This window comes from Gallus gallus, chromosome 4 (assembly GCF_016699485.2).
Source record: "Gallus gallus isolate bGalGal1 chromosome 4, bGalGal1.mat.broiler.GRCg7b, whole genome shotgun sequence".
Lineage (NCBI taxonomy): Eukaryota > Metazoa > Chordata > Aves > Galliformes > Phasianidae > Gallus > Gallus gallus.
In genome coordinates, this window is record NC_052535.1 from 37420094 (window position 1) to 37438236 (window position 18143).

Below are 18143 nucleotides of genomic sequence, written 5' to 3' on the forward strand. Positions count from 1 at the left end.
GGATTCTGATGCATCCGTTCTCTAAATTCTCTTACATGGACTTTCTGCAGCACAGGGGAACAGGCTGTTCATAGTTACAGTCAACCACCATCTGTAGCTAAACCATCAGATGGCAACAGAGACGGAAGAGAAGAGTTGCTAGTCTCTTCCAACTCTATTTTTTCAACAAGACTGAGGTGATGTTTGAGGTGTGGAGTGAAATGCAAAGTGTCTGTGGTAGAGTTGGAATCCAACCTATAGTCACATAGTCAGATTTGTTTAATAACTCATAAGTGGTCAGTCTCAGGGGAGCTGCTAGAGCCCCTCTTAACCACAGCATTATCTAATGCTTGGTTCTCAAGGTAGGCGTGTCTATAACAGAGATCACTGGTAGATGAAAAATATTTTTATACTAGTCAAATCCAAGAACAAAAATCTGCAGGCAAGAAAGGAACATTATGAAGAAGAGAATGAAACTAATAGCTCATCAAATTGAAACAACATTTCCATGTTCTATACTGCTGAGGATCATGATGAACAAACATTAAAAACAAATCTTCTATGAACCAACAGATACATATGTTTTTAAGAATCTCAGTAGCCCAGTCATGAAACTGCAGAATTGAGGGCTAATAACAGAGTTTAACCTTGGGACTATTTCAAATAGAAGCTTTTTTCCAAAGACCAGAAAGCAGAACAAACCTAGAGAAAAGAAAATTTGAGATTGTATATTTTACCAATCATCTTTTTGAGTGGAAGCAGTATGATTTGTGACTGCAGTGTTGCTTGATGAATGCTGGAATGTTAACAGAAACTCTTCAGCCCCAAAATGAACCAATAGGAAGATAACCAACTATCCAGTAGTTCGAGCCTTGTATTCTTCAAACACATTGCCAGTACTCAAGAAAGTTAACGTGATTTGGATGGGCATTTGCCAAGTCTTGTAATCTCTACATGTTGGGTAGCAGCTCAGTCTCTTTCATCAGATTCACAGGCCTCTGAATATTCACATGCACATTCATTCTCAGCTGATGGGACAGAGCCCCACATTCATGGTGGCCAGTTCACCTGACACATTGGCCTATTTCACAAAATGGAATGCCTCCAAGTTATTAGAAAAATAATGAAAGTAAACTTGAAGAGTTAGGTCAACTGTAAGCTTATACTGAGCTGGTCAGCTGGGAGGAGTGCATTGCCCATGAAACATAGGTATTCAGAAGGTTTTCTTTTGTCTCTAATTCATTCCTTCCCACATTTACATCTTTGAATGTTTATTCCAGTTTTAGATATCCCAAGCTATTTCTCCAATGCTTCTGGAGCTTAATCCAGCTTAGAGATATCTCTATTGTGTCTGTACCATGTTTCAGTATGAAAAGAACTGGTGACAATAGGGCTTTTTCACATTCCCAGCAGCATAGAAAGAAAAACTTAGGATGCTCCTAGGAATCCTTTTAGGAAAACCATCCTCAAATATTCATGTGAAATCACGAGCATTGCTCACAAGTATTGCATTTTGTTTATCTTCACCTTTTCTTCCATACTCTTCAATGAACCTCTAGATGTTTATCAAGCACAAGAGGAAGAATCATTAGAATTGTATGTATGCAAAAATACAGATGAATGAAATAGAGAAGTTAACACTAAGCAGATACAGTACATAGATCTAAAAATATTCCACTGCTGAACTGCAATAGGGATGAATAAAGATAAAGCTGTAGACAGTATTTAGCTGTGGATAAATAATGCAATAATCATGTGCATATGAGTTTGAAGAAGAGAGAAAGAGAATATTATCCCTTCATGTTCTGTTCACTAGAAGCCTTAGGTTAAATATCATTTCAAAGTATTTCTTGGCTGAATCTAGTATTCCACTCTTCTGAGGAAAGTTGTTGGATCCCACTTAAAAGACTGATAATCCTGCAAAGAGGAAGACCACATTACCACAAGTGACTAAGAAACCCTCTGACTATCACTGATTAGACAACACTCACCAACAGGCCTAGCATGCTCTAAAATAAGATAACATTATCTTATGGTAATCACAGGACATGTTACTGTTTAAATCACACACTAAACATGAGAGATCTGTTCCCAGTAAGAAAAATAACTTGTGTATGTACTCTAAAAGCCTCTGTAAGAGATTATTATTTTGCATCATTGTCTCAAAGCTTTCTGAGGGACACAGATGAACAAGTCCAAGCAAGTCCTGACCAAGGATTGAGAAATCCTTTGTCTGGAGGGACAACAGATGAACAAGGCCAGAGGCAATGAGAGAGAGATAAGCTGCAGCTCAGTGGCCAGGAAACTGTCTTGTGTGGACTTATCTCGAGGGAGACAGCCATCTCAGGGGGTGCTCACGTGACTCTTACCCAAGCACCCAGGGATGTCACGTAGGCAGGGAAGAAGGAGGATAAAAGAGGGATGAACAACCATAAGGTTAGGGTTTCTGACTACAGATCCCTCATGAAGAAAGGTTTCTGACTACAGATCCCTCATGATCTGAGACCTGCATGCTGACGAGCAAGAAGGTTTCTGACATGAGAAGCCTCAAGACCTGCCTCTCCCTCCTGGACTTGCTCTGCACTCTACCTGCTTGCTGCCTAAGGCTGGCCACTCTGCTGCTGCTCTCTCCCCAAGAAGGTGTCTGCAATCAGATTCCTCACCACGAAAGGGGCCTGCATGCTGATGGACTCTCCAGGGCCTGCTACTGGAGACCTGCTGCATCCTCCCGGATCTACTTGGTACCTGCACCTTCCTGCTGCTCAAGACCAGCCATGCTGCTGCTGCTCTCCCCCTGCGCATTTGCCCCAGACCATCAGAACATTGTGCAACGGGACTGCTGCTGGATCCTGGTGGTGACTATCCCCGCTTTACGCAATTCTTGCTTCCTTCTATCTTTTCTATTGCCCGCCTTCACTACCCAATCACCCTAAATCATCCATCCTCCCCTTCCCCATCTCCCTTATTAAGATTTGTAACAAACTGGTCAGACCAACATCTGGACTGATGTTTCTTAATCTCACGTCGGGTATACATATTTCAAAGAACCTCCTCTCCCTCCTATAAATTGGAGCAAGACAGCCTCACTCACCACAGGTCTCATGATCTGTCCCTTACATGTTGACATTGTGCCTGGAGTTAGACTGTGGCAAAGAAGGATTTGTTCAGGTTGACAACAAAGAGGGAAAGGTAGGGTAGAAATCAGCCTGCATCCATACTTGAGTGTTCATTCCTTCTGTCAGAGTGAAAAGAAAGCCACTTCACTGGGCACAGAACATTTTTTTCCAGTATTAAATGCTTCATCTGTGAGAGCTGAAAGTAGAAGCGAATGAAGCAAAGGGACAAACCTACAAAACCGCAGAAGGTAAGCAGCAGCTGCAGCTATATCCTGCTTATAAGTGAAAGTGGACAGAGAACTATTGCAATTGGTCTCAAAGCCTTTTTCAGTCAGAGGGGTCATGAACCCTCATCATGTATCTTTCACAAGACATGCCAGTGGGAAGCCTGTTACAGTACCTAGCAGTAGACAGGACAGTGCCCAAGAACGTGGTGCTAGTGGGCATTGCATAGCGTGACATAAGCAAGGAACTGCTCATAGAGACAAATATAACTCCACTGTGTCCTACAAACAAGTGGTGGCCACTGCCACTGAAACACTTCGCTTGCAACTTTATCCAAATCACAAATCTCAAGGATAAAAACACTTAGATAACAATGAAGAAAGCAACAGTAAGATTAGCTATTTTTTTCCCCTATCAGGGGTCAGGACAGTTCCCTCAGAGGTAGGACCTCCAACTCTAGATTTCACCAGCCCTCACTCCCCTGAACATTAAGGCCCGCTTAGCATCAGAAGGCCTGAAAGGTACCCTTGCTTATTCTTTGTACCTATTCCTCCCAGGTGGGCTGGAAGGCAGCAACTCTGGGTTCTCATTTCCTCAAGGAGGAACCCATCCACATCTACTGCCTGATCTCTTGCTACTACCTTCAGAACAGTCTTTTGCTTTTCAGTACTTCCCATTAACTCCATCCCCACACCATCTTCCTCTAAAAATCTCTTATAAACCATGTGACTTAACCTATCAAAAAACTAATTTAGGGGAAATTTGCTTTTATCTACATTTTCTGAGTCTACTCTTCTTCCCCCTCTGCAAAGAGGCAAGCAGCGCAGAGGGACCAGCACTGCACATCTGCCCTCTGAGAAGGCTCTGCCCACATTTCATAAGCAAGCTGGATGAAGACTTGCCCACAGTGTGGTTGTCACAGCCTCCCGAGGTCTTCTGCTTCTGTTCTTCCAGCAGAAGAGGAATCAATCCCCACACTCCAGACTTGGGAGATTAAGTCTTCAGGATAGACCACTGTATTGTATGATTGAAAATATCATCTTTCCAGCTGTGTCACTCATCACAGTAAAGTACTGCTCCTTTGAGTTCCAAAAAGCCCTCTGTGATCCTCCCTCAGCACACTCTGTGCTCCGGTGCTCTGCAACCACCAGATAGTATTGATGTCCCCTAATGAAAACAAGCCCTTCCTTTTCCTGGCTGTGAGGCAGACTCTGTGACTCAGCAGAAGCTACTGCATGAATAAACATGATGGGCCAGATTCTCCTTGACACAAGCAGCCCTTTCACACCCTTCTGACAATGCCAAAGAGCATTAATGAGATTGCAAGTGTGCGTTATGCCCACGTTAAGTTCTCACTGCAATGCCATAAATGTGTGAGGAAGCCTCAGAATAAATGAAATCAGACCCAGTAAGAACAGAAATGCTACAATGGGATTTCTGTGGGAACTTTCCCAAAAGTCATCTCCCACTGAAACTGTACTCTAGGCTGGTGCTCATTCTGCTGGTCACATGTGGCTCCCAGATCTCTTCAGTTCATCAGCCTCAGAACATATGTGATGGCGTCTCTGTGCAGTGGAAAAAAAAGAAATGAAAAGGTGGCTCTGCTTCCAACTCCACAAAGGATATGAGCAGGCTGTGTATGCTTCTGCAATCCTTGTCAGTCAGTAAAATTAGATCCTTACAGCCCTCTCACTTGAAGACATGTAACTAGCTAGACATCAGGCAGTACAGGTCTGCATTTGAGGCATGAATGCAGCAGCTGAATGGTAGGAATGCTGGATTGGTTTTGGCATTGCCAGAACCTTTCTCGTGGTCTGTAATCTCAAAGGGCAATTAACAGACTGTGTGGACACATAACTAATAATTTCAGAAGAGCTTGTCCTAATATATAACTATATTTTTCCTTTCTATTATGACTTTTGTATGAACTCTAAATGAAACACAGGAATAAAATATCTGCATTCGTAATTATTTTAAGGGATATAACCATGGCTTGCATTTCTTGCTTGCATTTATTTGAGTTTTAAGATGAAAACAAATAGTTCAAGGTTATCCTGAAAAGAATTTGGGTAAATGAAACTTTTTCTTAACTCTACCTATGAGGAAAGTTCTGTTACTTCCCTGTAAGCCTTTATAATAAGGTTTCATACCATTATCAATGCACTATAAGAAACTGATTATTTGGAAAGTCCAAGAGGCAGTTTTCCAGAGATGGCTAGTACCATCTATAGAGCAAAACAGTACCTCCTACATGTTGAAGATTACACTCAAGTCTTCTACAATGCTACTGCCATTCCATGCAAATTCCTTTGCTAAATTTATATTAGAAACATTTGCAGTGATCTTTTTAACCTCCATCTGTGTGCCCTTGATGAGAGGGAAGCTGACTGAAAATTTAAAGAAACCAATGAACACAACTATGAAATTAAAACTGAGGACCCCCTCAACGATGTAGTTGCCACTTTAGACATTTACTGACTCTTATTTTAAATTTAAGTCAAGAGTTTTAAAGAAAAGAAAAAAGAAAACAAGGAAAAGCCTCCTGAAAGGGTTAAACTTTTCCCCTAGAGCTTCCCTAAGCGGAACTGATATTCTTAGTCTGACTTAAGGATATGGAATAGAAAGGCTGCCAACATCTGTTGTGGTCAGAGACAGATAAAAGAGACTAATTCAGAGCTGGAAGAACCCATGTACAGCATTCTGTGTTGCATTACCCTCTTCATAAAAGCACGCAAAATAGCATTCGATAGTACGGAAGATTGAGGCTCACCTAAACTTCTTCACTGTAGGGTCCTAGGAGTTCCACACGTATATAAGTTCCCCCATCATCACAGAAACAGAAAAAGCATAACACGAAACATTTAACTTCTAGCTGCCGAACTCTGGGACTGCAAATATTTCAGGAACAGCGAGCTTATATTCTCACTACTATATAATAGTAACAAATGAAACGGAGAGAGGTGGTAGGCGATTTGAAAGTAATATCAATTTAGTCTGTTGACCATGAGAAAATTAGCACAGTACAAATTAGGACGCTAATTAACTTTGGAAGTGGATTAGCCCAAACCCCATGAATACAGTCAGGGCAAGAGGATCCACGGGGGCTTGAAGAGCTAATGTGGTTCATGTTCACACCTCAATTCAGTTCTTAAATGTACTTCATGTAGGAAAGTCTTCAAGTTAAAGTAATCAAAAATTATTTCCAAGGAAGCCAACTGTATTCTGATGGTATATAATAGGCACATAGACAAAATCCTCGCTATGGACTACAAACTACAAAACACTACATCCATTTGTATTTACTTCTGCTAGAATCAGTCTCACTGTGGGGCAGGAACTTCCAATATATGAAGTGGATTTTGAAAGACAGTCATTTTACTGCAGGAAGGAGACATTATACATGCAGGCGACTTCACTACATTATGAATGTGTCAAGTCTACATGTTCTTCTGTGTGAGTTCTGTTGTCCATATTCCAAACACATTCGGTGAAGTCAGCAGGAATTCTGCCCAAGGAAGGGCTGCCACCTGCATCTTTCATAGTGGAAGAAGAATTATACACCTCACCTTTTTTATGCATCAGTAGCTAGGATGCAGGCATGGAATTAAAACTCCCCAGCAGTGAGCTCATAGCGTGTGCGGCTGTCAGAGGCAGAGAGCAACAGTGGCCACAGGCACTGGGCCCAGCTGCTGAGCTTCTGAAAGTAGAGCTAGAGAAATCCTGCCCTTATTTCTGCTCCAAGGAGGTGGTCTATTCCTTACTCCAATGGACAATTGAGCTTAGCAATATTTCTATCTCTAACACCCTGACACGTCCCCAGAAGCATTTTCCTTAACTTTCAGAAAACATGTAGAACGTTCTTGGCACACTGCATTACCAAATGAAATCCTACCAGTTCAGAGAAGTTCTCCTTCAGCTACCTCCATCCATTTTAAAATTTGCTTTGCACATTCTGGCTCTTAGCCTCCCTCAAAATTTCTTCACTTGATATAATGAAAGAGAACCATATTATGAAGCACTGACTTGTAAATGCAATGAATAATTAAGGATTCTGAACAAACACCAGTTTCTTCTCATAGATACATGATTGTGGATGCCTCTTGCAAACCAGGTATAAACTTAGAAGCTGGCTTTGTGAACTCATTCCTCCACTGCCAAACTGAAATCTGATTTTTCAGCTCAATAGCATGCTTATGTGTTAAATACACACTAAACTATTAAATCATGTTTATTGAAGTTTTATTACTGTTACAGATACACATTCTGCAACATTAAAAGCCAAAAAAATGTTTTAAATTATTGGTATTTATTTTGTTACACTGAATTTTTTGCAAATATATGTTTTAGATAACTGATCGTTACTTTAGATGTATTGAAATCAATTATTTAAAACATACTTGGAGTTCTAAACAGCTATACCATGATTACCTCTTCCCTAATCTGCACATATCAAAATGAAGATAAGCACTGCCACTTAAAAACATCTTGCTGTCTAAACAAATCATCTGATACAGTTCATAGGTCTCACTGCATGTCTCATAGTTGAGAAATTATATGCCCCGTAGAATAATAGCAGTCTGTGCAAGATCTGATCTAATGGGATTTTGCCATGCGAAATCTGCCAGCTTCTAGATCTGTATGTCTATGACTCCCTCTTTACAGGCAGTTCCCTGTACAGAGACAGGGTTTTTGCAAGAAGTAGGAAGATTTAGTACGCCACACAAGTTCTTCATGTTCCATAGTCCAAAATAGACTTATCTGGAGCCAATTAAGAGTGTAATTTATACCAGATCCTTGCTGGAATGACTTGCACTCTTGCAGCTCTTCAGATGTATATCCAGTAGGGAGCTATCACTCTGCGTGAGTTTTAATACAGAGGTCCAAGTACAAAATCCAGCACCCGGAGACACCGTGTGGCTTCAGAACTCTCCTTGAGAGACACTGATCCAATAGCTCAGCATCCAGGTTACACAGAGCATGGAGTTCTCCTCTTAGTGACAGGTACAATGTGGGTTATTTTCTTTTTTGGATTTGACAGTCTTCTTCAACAAATGAAGTAGTTAATCAGTTTTTCAGCATAAGGAGGTTTTTCTTTTTTAAAACCTTAGGTATTATTTCAGCAAGACAGGCCTAGGTTTCAGAGCACTACACTTACTACACTTACTGGAACAAATATAAAAGGAATAAACAATTTTCTTCTGAATCTGTATAGCCCTCATACTCTTTTACAGTGTTTATAAGCATGAAATAAGTCTTAGAACAGAGCATGAGATCTACAGAATACATGCATGCAGCCTGAACCACAGTTTGTACATAATTAAATACCTTGAGTCTGGAATCTCAGCGTAAAGAGTTTTGTTCTCTTTACCACAGAGAAGTCACCTGCATGTAATCTGAAACAACAGACAACCAGATATAAATAACAGTGTACTCACCAAAAGTTGTGCATTCTTTGCATTCACTGCTCACACAGTGCAACCCATTTAAAGACTGATCCATTCAGCAGCTGAAAAAATAGGGAAATGAGAAATCACTTTTGATGCAAGCAACTAGCATGAACCTATAGTACTCACTAAGGAATATTTACTGTATTTAATGGAGCAGTGCCTCAGAAATCTTATATTAAAAGTATGTCTTTACCATTCAAAAGTGAAGCTTCCAGAGAACCAGCTCCCATACACACCAGAAGCAGCACAGACTAGGCAGCATAAAACTTAGCAGATGAACTCTGAATAAAGGATGGAAGAGACCCACCATAAGCAGATTTTAGTCAATTTTGTTGCAATTGCAGTGTTTGGAAGTCCTTCAAGAAAAGATAGGATCAGCTTTACTATACTCATCAGTTTGTACTCCTTAGAACATACCATGGCATATTATCAAACAGCAATTTTTTTTTTTTTTTTGCAGTCTTGCAACAATGTGTCCTCACTATATGCCTATTTTCAACAGAGGCCCATGGAGATGAAGCCTTCTATCACATAGCTGCCAGCAAAGGAGCAAAGAGGTGAACTTAGACCTGCTCCATCCCAGGTCATCACCCTGACTTCCAGAGTGACCATTTTCCTCAGACACAAGGAAGGAACTCCCCTGTATTTTGGTGCCAGCAGTCCCTAAACTGCAAGGACTGCAGCTTGCAGAGGCAACAGAGCATCAGAAACTGCTTCACTGTAATTAAAACAAGCAGATTTTCATTGTTAAACGAAGTGGATTACATGCTACTGCAACAAGGTAGTATCTTAGTCATTGCTTTTAACAGGCCCACTCCCCTCTGGGAAAGTACTAGAGATCTTTCCTGGTCATTTTTGCTAAAAACAGCTGAACTTGTTACAGTGTCAGGCATGGTATGAGTATTTAAGGCTCTCCAGTTGCAAACACTCACCACAAGCAGTCTCACCTGCTTTGATATTTGTCAGTGATAGGAAAGCCCTTTAAAATCCTCACAGCAAAGGAAACACAGTAATGACCCTGAAGTCAGGAAAAGGTAGTTACTGATTAGCAGCAGCCCAAGAAAATAAAAGGGCCTGCAGGAGCAAAAAAGCAGTCTGAGAACCTTGAGAAATTTATCTCTAAGACATCTGAAAGCCCAAAGAGTATTTTTGTTTGCTATCTGTGTTGGATGGTTTCCTCGAAAGACCTCAGTTCAGCCCCTGCCTCTTGTGATGAGGCCACGTCTCGCTTGCCCACACAGGCCTCCTCAAGGGTAGGCCTCCACACAGGCCTCCTCCCACCTCAAGACAGCAAAGCTGAAGAGCAAGGAGGATCTCTGGCATTTTCAGTCACTCCCTGCCATGCCCAAGCAGCCCCCTCAATGGGGTGTTGTGGCCCAACACCAGGCTGCCACGATCCAGCCTGGACCCAGCACAACGAGCTTCCTGCCAGCAGGCCAGCCGTGCTACACAGCAACACTTGAGCCCCAAAACACACACTGCATCTCTTCCTGGACCTTTTAATCAGAAAAATAAATAATAAGCAGCCATAGGTTAGAAGACATTTCTTGCTCCTACTCTTCCACAACCCTAGTGTTTTCATGACAGTCTGCCTCCAACAGCATCTCTGCTTTTGTACCAAGAGGCCTTTATCAAAAGGCTCACAGTTAAAAAAAACTACTACGAATAAATTTATCTCAAAGAAGTCTTGCACAATTGGTAAATAAGTTTGCACTTCATAGACAGCTGGAGTGCTGTTTTGAACAGGCATTGACAAGGTCTGCAAAGTGAGAGTACAAACTCCAGCAAGGCTAGGAATTAGAATACCTCAGAAAGCATGAAGAGTTCACCTCAGTTTTTCAACTAAACATTTCAAGAAAAAAACAAAAGTGTTCCTATTCAAAACAGATTTAAGATGGTTTAGATATCTCTAACTCCCCCTCTTTTATCACAATCTCAATTTTCCTTCATGGCGCAATATCCTCCCCTTCAACAAAGAGGCTGTGATCCACACACAGCACAACAGGGAAGGTGGGAGGTCACATGCCCAGCTTTCCAGCCCCCTCTTTTAATCACTTTTGCCACCCAATGTGAAACACAGTTAAGATGAATCTTCCAGAATTACTCCACTAAAAAAAAAATTGAGGCTGGATAACTCATGCAGGCTCAGTGGCCATCAGAGTGGGACCAAGAGTCAATCAATCTTCCAGTGTAGCATCAATTTTCCTTACTAAACAAAGCAGCACAGTCCTGTAGAAGGCCCAGTAGAAAAGCACAGCAAGCTCCTTGCAAGGTGTCTGCAGAAAAGCTACTCCATTGGAAGTACCTTTCCAATTATGGGCTGCTTACAGTCAAAGGGATGCTGGTACTTTTTTGACACAGATCTTTCATGCACAAAGACTGTGAAAGCAGTCAGGAGTTGTCAATTGATAGGGAAGCATGAACATTTCTCCATGGCAAAAGAAAAAGCTAGCAGCAGCAGCCTAAAAAGACAAGGGTTGGTTTATGTTTACAATGTTCAAATGTGAGAGCAAACTGGGCCACCCATTTAGGGCTAGATTCTGCTCCTTGACTGCACAGCTATTTTTAACTTCTGTGTTTCTATAACAAGTCTGGCTACGAACTTTGCTGCACTTCCTCATACAAAGAGAATTCATAGACTTTCAGCAAGGCTGCTGTATTTCAGATTAGATGGCAATTTTATTTGAAAAGTGACAAGAAAAAATGTGACTTCTCTTACTTGGCAGATCTGTGCCCTGTGTGTATTCTATTATAATTTACTGATGCTAGTGATGAAATACATTTCCCTTGATTTCAGTCACTCTGTCCCACAGATCTGGCAGAGCTCAGAGCAAGAATAGCAACCACAACTTCCCAGAACACATCTGTATGAAGTTTGAAGGGTTTTGTGTTTGCTTGTGACTTCTGTAGGTAGCAAGCACAGGTGGATGTCCCATACATCACCTCAACAGCGCTACTTCACATCTAGATGTACCATCTAAGCCCAGTAGGTATAGTACCTTGCAGGACTGTTAGAAGTTCCACATAAATCCCTGAGCTCCCAGGAGGCATAATGCAGAGTAGTCAAGGGGGTTTGTATCAACCTGGAAGAGTACTGTGCACCAAAACATACAGTGATTGGAAATTAATACACAGCAATGTCACTGTCATCAGCCTGGTATCCCTCAGAAGGGGGAGACTATGGTACAGACTGTGTAAAAGTACAAGCAAATACAGTGCTGTTACTCAGGGAACCACAGAGAAAGGTATGGCAACTTTAATGGTCTTCACTATAATTTCCTTAAGTAACAGCAGAAATGCTTGCAGTGAAAAAAGCATGGCCCAGATTCTTCACCCTCAAAGCTACAAGATCTGGTTTCTACCAGGTGACCTTGAAAGTAACAATAATGCATTGGAGCTGTTCTCTTCCCATTTCCTACCTCTAGGAGGTATCCCACTTACCTTTCCAAGGTCTTTCAGCCTGCAGACCTGAGAGCAGGAAATCTACCTTTGTTGATCCTTGGAAGCAGTGAAATTGCTTCTGATAAGTTCCTTGCAACAAGATGAAGCATCAATAGGAATATCAGTAAACATATATATATATATATATATATATATATATAGGAAAAAGTTGACTCACCCAACTCATGAAAGAATCCCTAGCTACAGAACACCCCCTCACAGAAAGCAGCCTTCATAGAAGAAACACTCTCCCTTTGGAGGCTGGCCCTTAAATAAGCCCAGGGAGGGGTGGATCCAGGGTCCACCCCTTCTGGTCACCTGGGAAGCACAGGTGAATTGCTTGCACCTGTGCTTCCTGGGCCAGCCACCCTCTTCACCAGATTCTCAGTCATCAGTTTAGGCTGTGACATAAAGGTTCCTGTACAACTTTTAAGGAAGAACTGTTCAACTAACAGTAGGTAAAACACTATGAGATTCACTGTCAGGTGAAATCTGTCAGAGTCTCACATAAATCCCTTGCCTCCAATAGCAAGGACTCTGAACAAAATCCACCTACTCAAGCAAGGAAGGTCTAAACTTACTTGTAAGAACATCTCTAAATCCAGTCCCAACTTTTAAAAGAGCTCCTTCAAAAAAGCACACAGAGAAGAGTGGTCCTTCCTATCCAGAGACGTGTGGGACAGCCTGCTTTGAAGAGAGGCCATCCTTCCACAACATGTGGCGTTTATTTGTTTGAGGATATGAAAAAGTGGTGTTCCTCAAACGCAACCATCACGTAAACAACACGAATGACAAAGATGCAGCAGAATAATTTCTGCCTTCCTGGTAGCTCCCTCCAGAGTCTAGATTTTAGCTTCCTGAACTTTAGGGGAAAGTTTTACTCCAGGGAACGGAGAGGTGTTGATTGCTTGCTTTTTTTTTTTTTAATTATTATTCATTTCAACTTAATTTTGTTAGATTCCCTAAGATAGAGAACTTCAGAAATCAAGAAGCCAAATATATAAATAAAAAGAGAGAGGGGGAAAAAAAAATGATGTCACCCTCAAGCAGTTCCATCAAGGGATGACATTTTAAATCACATCATGTCTCACACCCATTTCTTAGTGCAAAATAAATCACTTGAAGAGAGTGCAAGCCAATTTTTTCTTTAAAAAATGTTGTGTCCTAAGGCTCTCTTCTTGAACTTCAAAAGCATACTTCATAATTACTCTACCTATCAAAGGAAACTCAATATTTCACCTCCAACCTCCCTCCGCTTGTGTTATAATTTTTAATTGTTAATAAATTATATTAATTTTAAACTGGTTATTCTCTCTTGAAATTACATCTTTCAAATGAATACGCGAAGTTATTTTAAATTAACATATTTAACTTAAAATTATATTTTAATAATTTGTTTATGACTTTTCTTCTCTGTTAATTCTTGTATTAGGATTTCAATCTTGGGACACCCCATTTAATTTTATTTAAATATTACTGTCTTCATTTAGGAGCCAGAATCTGTTTCGTAGAGGTTTATATTGCTAGAAAGCAACAATTTTTACTTTGTTAGCACAGTTTTCTATTCTTGTTTGGAGCATCACTATGCACTGCATGGGCTTGCAAGCTTAAGACACAGTAGGAAAAGTTGAGGCCATATTTATAGTCTTAAAACTGTTGTTGCAGGTGTGTACCTCACTCTTAAAGAATATGCACATCAGTATTTCCAGTGGAGATATATTATTTCCTTTAGCTAGCAGATATGTTACTTAATGCTCTGTCCTTACATACATTCAAGAAGAGTAATTGCAGCCTCTACTGCAAATGCAGTATTTTCTATAAATGTGAGGATGCTTCTGGAAAAAGGAAGCAAGGTTCCTATGTGCATTTGAGTCTGGTAATGAAGGCATCATTCTTCATAGTGCCCAACAGTGTGCTGATACTAGTATTACATTTATCTATGCTCTTCAAACTCTAGCCTTCATGGCAGGACCAACCAAAATAGGTAGCAAAGTCCTGTGCCTGAAGGCGACCTGTGGTGGGACACATGCAAAGAAGGCCTCTTGTACAAGTGATGCTCTGTTTGCTTCTGAGGCCCTAAGAGCCGAGGAGAAATGGAGCATGCTATAAAGAAAAAAAATGCATCCAGATGATGAATTTAGCTACACAGCTTTACAATCAATTCTCCCATTGAAGGAAAAAGCTTTCCAGATATGTCTTTGGGATTCCTGGGCAGCCCACAGGAAAGAACAAAGCAGAAACTGTCTCTGGATAGTATCCTGCAAATGCTATGTTAAGTGCAGTATCTACAGGACAGTGCCAGGTGGTTACTCCTATCCTCTGTTGGTTTTTTTTTTTCAGATAGAGGACTGGGATTATCTCAAGATCCCAATAAGTTGTACAGTCACATATGGAATTATTTTTTTCCAAGATACTGATAGACACCTGCAAATTGTCCGTGTTAAAAGAACTCTGGCTCTGAAAGATGCAAAAAAGTGCGTACCTCAGAGATCACTCTTCACCAAACCTGCCATATTTTGTCATCTTGTCACTGTTCTGCATGCAAAGCAGTCTTCCTATATGAAAGGAAGACTACCATCAATGGTAGATCAGAGGCAAAATGAAGCACAGGAAGCTGGAAGAACTACAAGACCAGGAAAGAAGAATAGTTTCAGACCAAATTCACACTTACATAAATCTCAGTACACACTCCCAAGTCCCAGCTCATTAAGATGAAAATGTAGCTCCCAATTCTTTCCATATGTTCCAAACAAAATGTTATGAATGAAACATGGATCTTCGTCCCAGTTGTTCCCTTCCAGTGCATTCCACCCAGCTCTGGATTAACTCGCTTAGCTCTTAGTTCAGTCTCATCTGCTTGGTCAAGAGCAAAGCAGGGAGCTGTGCCAGCAAAGGCGTTGTGCTTTTCCTTGCTAAACGAATGGGTGCGAGGTCGACAGCAACACGTGCTGGGAAGCTCAGACACCAAACATGTGCTTTTCTCCAGCAGAAAGACAGAGGGAGGGGATGTGTGGAATAGAGCCGCGTGGTTCCTTTCCTTTATGAGATGAGGGCTTCCAGAAGAGAAATGCATTTCAACAGAAGGGAGGCACAGCAGCCTTCTGGATGCTCTAATTTATTTCTAATAGTTGTCTTCATTTAAGGAGCAACGTGTTTTCTCTCGAGTCTGGCATAGCCACTGGCTGAAGCAACAGATGCACCACTCTGATGATCCTGAAGAAGGGAAAAACATCTGTCTGCAGTAGCGTTTTTGGACTCTGAGGACCAAGTGTATAAACCTATGGGAACTTCACAGACACTTGAAGTTCTAATTTATTCATTGTTGATTTATTTATATAACTTTATGCAAGAGCCATGGTGACACACAGTAATGTATATAGAAGAGTTTTAGCATATAAATTAATTTTGTTCCCCACTTTAAGATATGAAGGAAAAGAAAGAGAGAGGCTTTAGGTATCTGCGAAGTGGCGTGTCATTAGATATTTGCGTATTGAGGCGGGCATCTGACATTTTATAGTATACACAATTGACACATCTGGGAAAATGCATACACTGCCAGCTAAAATGCCTAATCTCTTCTTTAGCACATCTGTGGTTTAATTACAAAACTTAGAGAACAATTAAAATTCAGGTCAGCACACAGCAGCAATACCATCCTTTGATGTGGGGTCAGTATTGGTCACAGTCCTGTACTCATTATATAGGTTAATCAACTTAGTGGAGTAACTATGACAGGACTGACCAAAAATCCATGTAATTACTGTTGCTCTGAGGGCGTTGGCAAGCAGGCTATTTTACTCAGTCGATACACAAATACTATTTCTTTTAAATAAAAAGCAGCTAGAGATCACAGATACAGAACTGTTACCGTAAAGCAGATTTGTTTGCTCCACGAATAACTCATTACTGCTGTTGCTCTCATTATTGCCATCCATCTGCACGAGTAGGGCGCGCACCCCCCGGCACACGTGCAAGCACACACCCACACAGCAGTCTTAATCTCGTAATTAGATTTGTACCGGTGACTACTTCTGCCCCTGCAGCATCCCACTGGCCGCGGTTGGCTACGTTCTGCACCAACTTGCAAAGCCGGCGCACAGATCCGCTTGCAGTAATTTAGTATGAAATAACACACGCATCACTTTTCGTCTCAGAAAGAGAATGGCACTGGTTCATGCTGGCACTGAAAGAGAGTGAGAATATGCGCTTGTGACCCCCCATCTTCACCCTTGAGCCCATCTCACAAGACTTACTTGTAGTCATTGCAGATTCTGGGTTAACTTTCACCCAGCAACTATTGAAAGAGAAATGCAACACTACAGCCCGATCTCTTGCCCAGATGTAAATTCCCCTTTACCCCTGAATAAAGCAAACTCATCCCAAACCTCCCACCAAACCTCCCAGGTAATCTTGCATCCAGCTTGAGTATACAGCCAAGGCCAAAATATCCAAACCCTCTGCAGTGGAAAGCAGAGATTCCTGGTGGTTTTCTGCTCAGATGCAAAGTGCTTGCTGCCTGGCCCTGAAAGCCAGGAGTTATCAGGCTGTTCAGCCTGGGATTTTCGCACTAGGCACCCAATTCTGCCTGAAATGAGAGTGACAGTTAGGAGGTTTGAGCTGGGATTTTTGCAATAGTCACCAAACTCTCGGGGAAATTCGGTGAGAGCTGAGAGTTTTGATCCCTCACATGAAAGTTGATAGGAAATTAACATGCATTTCAGTGGGGGTAGAAGTGGGTCTGGGTGCCACACTCCTATAAGCTCTTTTCAAAAGCACTGCCATAAATGGTAATATTCTGATAGTCTGACCATGTGAGGTTAGGTAAGTTTTTCTAATTCTTAAAAATGTACTAGTTACAATTTTCTCCAGCTTTTCAGTCCCTATGGAATCATAGAATCATATCATAAAATCATACAATGACCTGAGTTGAAAAGGACCACAATGATCATTGAGTTTCAACCCCCCTGCTATGTGCAGGGTTGCCAACCACCAGACCAGGCTGCCCAGAGCCACATCCAGCCTGGCCTTGAGTGCCTTCAGGGATGGGGTATCCACAACCTCCTTGGGCCAGTGTGACACCACCCAAATAAAAGGAATAAAAGGAGTCTGACTTTACAAGCAGTAAGATCTATCAAAGTAGCCTCAGAGAAGTTTTAAAACGTTTACCAGAACATTTCTAAATTATTTTCTAGCTTTTCTTTCTTTGAATTATGTGCAATATGGGCAGGCAGGCCCAGGTACAGTGACCTGGTTGAGCTCTGGGCTGGACTGATGTACGTCTGTGTGCAAACACCAGCGATATCGCACAGCACCCACACTGAGAGCAGCGAGCCAAAGGTGACTATTAACCAACAGAGCGGTCTATGGAAATACACTGAAGCACAGCCATAAAGTAAATGGCAGCACAGAACAACATGACATGGCAGTGACACACTGTGTTTTCATCTGGGTGTGTCAAAATATTAAAATTGGACAATAGAGAAGGAAAATATTTTTTGAATAAACCCTGGGTAGTCCTTTTTTTTTTTTTTTAAAAAAAAAAAAGGTTTAGATGCAAAGACTGCATTTTGTTATGTTTTTTGTCTGGTATCTACCTCATTGGCCTCCTTATATACTATTAGAACAGCAATAAATAGCAGAAGTCTTTACGTGTTGCCATAACACTAATAATTTCTGCTAGTAATAGGAATTGATGAGCAGATCTCAACTGCTCATTTCTGTTCAAGTCCTACTCCCTAAGATGCTTTGCTCTCTCATTCTCCCCTCCCACTACATTTAAACTAACAAACCAGGTTTTCTTTCTGTCGTCTCCATCCATCCCAAGAGCTTTGATCTCCGAAGGGAACACGCCAGCACTGGCAGCGTTCTCATTTTAGGGGAAACTTTGATATTTCAGATTTATTTTTGTTGTGTGCCTGAATGACAGCAAGCATTT

The 18143-nt window shown here is 41.3% G+C and overlaps 2 long non-coding RNA genes across 2 annotated transcripts in view; one reads left to right on the forward strand and one right to left on the reverse strand.

Annotated features, from left to right (window-relative positions):
* The window catches only part of LOC121110572, a 57504-nt gene extending 45170 nt beyond the window's left edge, over positions 1-12334 (reverse strand). The window contains exons 1-2 of the long non-coding RNA XR_005859408.2: positions 12209-12334; positions 8756-8826 (exon numbers count right to left, since the gene is read on the reverse strand). This is a non-coding gene — a long non-coding RNA (uncharacterized LOC121110572). The remainder of the gene's footprint in view (positions 1-8755; positions 8827-12208) is intronic.
* LOC107051763 lies at positions 2419-5288 on the forward strand. Its single transcript, XR_001463630.4, has 2 exons — positions 2419-2834; positions 4133-5288. It is a non-coding gene; the product is annotated as an uncharacterized LOC107051763 (long non-coding RNA).
* Positions 12335-18143: the final 5809 nt, after the last annotated feature.